Source organism: Pundamilia nyererei, unplaced genomic scaffold (genome assembly GCF_000239375.1).
Source record: "Pundamilia nyererei isolate P.nyererei 1_Seehausen unplaced genomic scaffold, PunNye1.0 scaffold02306, whole genome shotgun sequence".
Lineage (NCBI taxonomy): Eukaryota > Metazoa > Chordata > Actinopteri > Cichliformes > Cichlidae > Pundamilia > Pundamilia nyererei.
This window is the reverse complement of record NW_005189707.1, coordinates 1-6,196: the sequence shown is the minus strand read 5'-3', so window position 1 is coordinate 6,196 and position 6,196 is coordinate 1. Positions and strand designations below refer to the sequence as shown.

General features: G+C 39.4%; 1 pseudogene; it reads right to left on the bottom strand.

Annotated features, from left to right (window-relative positions):
* Nucleotides 1-430: 430 nt before the first annotated feature.
* LOC102193664 (dihydropyrimidinase-related protein 5 pseudogene) lies at nucleotides 431-2,783 on the bottom strand (annotated as a pseudogene).
* Nucleotides 2,784-6,196: the final 3,413 nt, after the last annotated feature.

Genomic DNA, 6,196 nt, shown 5'->3' with positions numbered 1-6,196 from the left:
AGGATTAATCTGAGCTGTAAATTCAAAGCTATCATAGCAGAACACTAGATTTAAAATAAGAAGCTGGAAATTAGCATAACAGGTCCTCTTTAAAAATAACAAGTCTCTTGCATTTATTTGTACTTTGACATATTAGCAGCTAAAGATCATCAAGTTCATTATTACAAAGTTATTTAAATTTAACAAGGATTTTAAAACATATTCCAGGTATTTCGAATAGATTCTGGTACTTTGTGAGAAAGGAAATGTGAAAAGTGCTGCTAACTGTTCCTAATATTGCATTTGGGGGGGCTTAGAAACCCATTGCAATACTTTATACACACTGGTCATTTATAATAATTTAAGTCACAAAGTTGAGTTTTTACTTTAGAAGAAGTGTTCGTGGAGGCGAAACGTATTACAATGACATAGAGCGACAGTGTTCCAGTACCTTGGGTCCCCACCAAGTAACTCCAATGTGCAGAGCGTAATCACAGCAGGCCTTGGAGTCGGCTGAGTTGCGGCACTTTTCGTAGGCTTCCAGCAAAGATTCGTTCCTCTCAGGGAGAACATGTCCGATCACCATGGTGGTGCCACCAGCCAAAGCAGCCTGGAAAAACAACAAAAGTAGCTCTGAAGTCACTTATAATGTCTAATTTAATTCTGTCAAATAAGTTGCAAAAAACATGTGGTGTATTTCCTGCTCTGCCATTCTTTCGTTTGCTATAATAGTTGATTTTTTTCACTGAGATGTTTCAGTTTAAAAGCTGTTATTCAGTTTGTTTAGAATCGTCAGCTGCAATTTAAGACTTAAATAATTTGAGACTATATGACACGACCTTAAATTAAATCCTTAAACTTAATTATTTGCTTCTTTAAAAATGATTAAATAGCACAAAATGGATTGATTTATGAAGCAATCCATTTTGTGCTATTTTGTGCTAGAATTTATGAACTACTAAAACAACTTTAACCTACTAATCAGCACAGCCCCGAGTCCAAGCATAAAAGTGATAGCTTCAATTACCATTAATGCTAATGGTTATCTTTACATTCTTGCTGATGGAAATATAAATCCTTCAGCAGTTAAAGCACAGGATTGAGTGCTCCTTACAGTGTAATCATGTTTTTTTAAAACCTACCAACTATATCATTTCTTTACAGCATCAGCACTTCTTACTTTTTAACCTCCTACGAGCAGATTTAGATGTTTCAGACACAAGTTAAGGAAAATCTTAATAACCCAAACAAGTGTTTTGTGTATAAGCGCATGCTTCACTGAGCATCTGTCAGCTGACCCTAGAAACTCGAGTGGCGTGCACGGAGTACGGGTGTTAGGGGGGCGTGGGTCTGGGAACCATTGTCTCCAAGCACAATAGCGTGAGTGAAAAGGCTTTGCGGCAATCTTTGCAGCAGCACCCCGGTATCCATGGAAACAGATACTGATCTGCATTTTTCTCTGGACTTATACTGGAGCAGGCAGGGAGGGGCCAGGAGAGAAACAGAGAAGAGGAATGACTGGCGGAGATGGAAAGCAGCAAAGAATTGTGTCTGTCACCAGCATCTACCGGCCTGTTCGCTCCCAGCATCCGTCACCTCTTAGAAAGCTGAAAGTACTACAGGGTGATGAGTCATCACAGTGCCCTGAAGCAGAGTGGGGTATCCCGGTTGTATCAGCCTCCAACATTCACCCTTGCCAAGAGCAAAATTGCCAAAACACCTTTGTCTAATTTTGGAGAAATAAACTCTGGATGCAACCCAGTGACATTTATTTTTATAAATGCTTCTTATATCCTTAGTAACAGCTATTGTTAATGTTAGTACCGCTGGTTTGTCTGCTTTTTCTGCTTTTTCTGCTTGCAGCTAGATCTTAAAGTTAAATGCTTCGTTACTATTTTATGTGCCAGTTTTTGACGTAATTTCTGTGCTCTGCTTATTTGCAAAGTAATAGATATATTACTTCTGGCACTCTTAAGGGAAGGAGGAGTGACCTATAAATTTGTGTCTGAGGTCTGACTTCTTAGTTCTAACTTTGACAGCAAAAGTATTCCTGCCTAAAATAACCTAAATATTTGATCTCCAAATATTAAGAAGCATCAAAACAGAATAATGATGCATTACTGACAGTGTGACTAAAATTAACATCAGTAAAAAACCTTTTTTCAATAATTCAATGGTCTCTGAATCTTAATCTTTCCTGTTGTGACAAAGGTGATAAAACATGAAGTTTGCTCTTTTGCTTCTCTAAATTTGGGACAATATGAAAAGACTGTTACCTTGGTACCGCTGTAGAAGTCATCTACTGTGGTGGCATTCATGAAGCTCTCCTCCAGGTGGACACTAGTGTCGATGCCCCCAGGAAGCACCAGTTTCCCTGAGGCATCAATCACTTTAGCCCCACCTGGGATCATCAGCTCTTTCCCCACCTGCTGGACGATGCCGTTCTCGATGTAAACGTCAGCCTCCTGGGTACAGTCATCATTCACCACTTTGCCACCCTTTATAAGGATCCGCACCATCGCTGAGCTGGAAGACATGGCTATTGATCTGCGAGGAAGAGGGAAACATACAGCTGAATACTTTTTGCTTTTTGTAGATACTAAAGGGTGGCAATCTGATTCAAAGCAACCACAGTGTACATCAAAACAGAAGAAAAGTTATAACCACCTGACAAATGAATCTGCAGTATTTCTATGAAAATAATCTGTTTACAGTACCTCATTTTTACAGCAGAATAAGATGACAGAGGAGAGAGAAGGATCAGTAATGCTGCTCTGGGACCAGTCTGTCACACTGTGACTGACATCAGCTACAAGGCTGAGTAGGCTGTGTCAGTCACTGCCTGAGACCTGACAGCTCAGTGTGCAGAGGCGTCATAATAAATAGAAAGAAGCTGCGTCCAGTTAAGGGTCACAATAGGGCAAGCAAGGGTCAATGGGACTATTATTTTTGAAAGGACCGAAGGAGCATAACACTGCTTACACTCACTGTATTGTTATATTACAAGATTCTAACCCTAACCCTAAACCTAACCCTAAGAAAACATGTAAAAATATGTTTAGCTTAAACTGAGAATGGTTTCGATTGCCTCTACTCCATTTCCTAAACTGATGGTTGGTACGTACACATTTTCCACTTACATTATCTAAAATCATGTTATCATCTGAAATAGTCACCTCTAGATTTTAACTGCTCACAGGTGTGAATGCTGTGATAAAAATACACACACATGTGAATTGGATGGTGTAGCAAGCCCTCATATTTTAACAGCTAACTCCAGTTTTACATGTTTAAATCAGGTTATTTTTGGACCAATCCACAGTTTTATTCCAGGCAGTATGAAAACTTCCAAAGGTTTTAGGCATTTCTCATGTAAAATTAAATTCATTTATAGTAAGTAACAAATTATTACTCCAAAGACAATTTTATTGAGTAAGGCTGTCCGAGGCCTCTTGGTCCTAAAGGCCCCTCTACTCTTATCTGCTCTGTCCTAAACACGTTTTAACTCATAAAAGTCATAAATAAACACACACAATATTTTCTTTAAATCAGCTGTTGGGTAGCACAGATATAATTACTGTCAGTAATTAACGGCTCATCTGTGACAAAGAAGCAGTCTCTCAGGCCTACACCCTCCCTTCCCTCCACACCACTGTATTAATGGTGTGATGTGGTGTGTGAGTGTGTTTCCATCCTTGCGTGCTTGCGTACATGTGTGCATGCAGGATGCGTGCGTATGAGGGTGCGGCAACTTTACTGCAAGGCATGGACTCCTTACACATCCACATCTGATAGCTGATAATGTGATGGATATCCCATTATTACATGTACATCTATTGATACTCACAGGTGCTTTTTTTTACCCTCCTAAAGCCTGAGGGGACAGCTACAGGCATAATAAAGTCATTACTATATCAGGAGGCCTATAGCTCAGTTACCAGTACGGAAGTTGTCGGCGGTTAGTTATTATTAAACATAGGAGCTTGAGTTGCATGAAATCACTGCACGATAAATAAGGATACACTAAACCTTTAATATAAAATAAAGGTAATTACAAACTTATAACGCAAGGCTTCTTTCGTGGCTACATTGCTCAAATGCTCTTTATTTGATATTTTTCTTGTTCGTCCATAAAATAAATGTAATAAATCCCTCGTAAAAACCAAACGTGCTTTTAAATTGGCGCCAGCCACAATGATTATTCCAATAAATATGGCAATTTTGCTGATTAGCTGTGAACACAGTGAAATGATGACACTTCCACTTGTGCGACTTGACACAAAGAAACCGGTCTCCATCCGGCATGATCGGCTTCACAGCGTTCATTACCGACCTAGAAAAGCGTCCTCTTAACTCTCAGTCTGCCCTCCTCTCCTCTTCCACAATGAGCACCAGTCTGCTATCTAAGTGGCCTCACATTATCATCACACTGCCCTCATGCACGGTGAACGGATGCAGCTGCACTTGTAGGGTGTGTATAGATCACGGGGAGGATGGAAGAAACACCAGGTAGGGACCAGACGTGTAGCCAAGGGGCATGGAAACAAAGTCTCCGTGCTCCAGGAGAGGATTTGCACCCCAGACACAGTCACTGCAGCCTAGCAGACCTAATAATTCTGACGACGTGGACCACATACCTCCTCTATGGGCCTGCTGCTGCTCCACTCGGATCACTGGATACTTTCTCAACACAATTCAACACAATCCGTGGATGGCACTTCCCAAGGAGATATACACACACACACCAGATGGATACCTTCCTGGCCGGTCCGGGACCATCAGGGGCATCATCATCACCGTGAAGTCAGCAATGACATGCAAGCAAGACTTCTTATCGTGACTTTCAAAATAAAACAGTTGTTGAGCCCAATGCAACTTCTAGTAAAGTAATGCGAATATAGAGTAGATTTTCATCATGATTTGTATATAATTGATCAGCTGCTACCTAACATCAAGCTCAAGAAAGAAAGAAAGAAAGAAAGAAAGAAAGAAAGAAAGAAAGAAAGGGAGTTTTCTACAACTTATTGATGTTAAAAATGTGTTAGAATATATTTTAGAGCAGCTCATGTTTTATAGCTTTATATCAAATGTTATCAAATAAATAAATAAAAACATTGTATCTAGTAATTTTTAGATACATATGATGGAAGACAATAATTTGAGGTAATTCTTTTTTAAATTATTTTTCAATAACAATATTTGTTTATTTTATTTATTTATTTTTGTCACTGATTCACAAAAAACTCTTGAGTTATAACTAACCAATAACTGCACTAATATTGTCTTTGCATAAAATAACTCAATGAAAATTACCTAAATTATACGATCAGTGTAATTTATATCAGCACCGATATCGAAACGCTATAAGTAACTATGATGGTATAGCTACTATATTTTATTTTGTAGGAAAATCAGCACACTTCCGGTGTTTCTGTGATTAACTTGACGCAGCTCGCAGCATCCAGGCCGTGCGACTGTGTGACGCTCCAATCAGCAGCGTTCAGTGAAGGCTTGGTTGCCCAAGCACCCAATTAATTTGGACTTAGGGCGTGTTCACTCTGAGGAGGCCGTACCACTACCAGATCAAGAGGGTGATTATGAAGACAGCAGTACAGCAAGGCTGATTGAAGTACCCTTAGGATTCATAGTTAGTACTAATGTAACGGATTTAAAGGATTATGTATCTTTATGAGGTTCACCTTGAGGTATAAGTAGCTCGTTTACCTTTTGTGCGTTATCTTTCAACGACTTCAGCTTCATCTGCCACAGCTATAAATGAGGTAAAGGGGGGAAAGAAAAAGAAATTCTATTGCAAGCAAGAACATGGTACTAGCAGAAAGTGTAACTGCAGGCGACTCATCAGCTCTGATTGGTGGCTGAATTAGAAGCTGGAGAATGGCAACATGTTCAGGTTTAATGTGATCAAAGGGGAGCTGCAGGCTGTCACCTGTATTTAAAGCAGTGAGTCGTAGTGAACTCAGGTGCCAAGACACTGAGAGATCCTCTGCTGGAGGAGCATGGAAACTGGAGCTGAATATCAATGTTCACGGGCTGCTGACAGTCACAAGCTTATAATTGCCTAATTATGCAACATTATAATTATACTATGATTTATACTTTTATCATTTTATTCAGTATAATTAAGATATAGTAGGCTATATCTTAATTACAGACTAAGTTACAAATGAACAAATACTGAAAATCATAACATTAATTC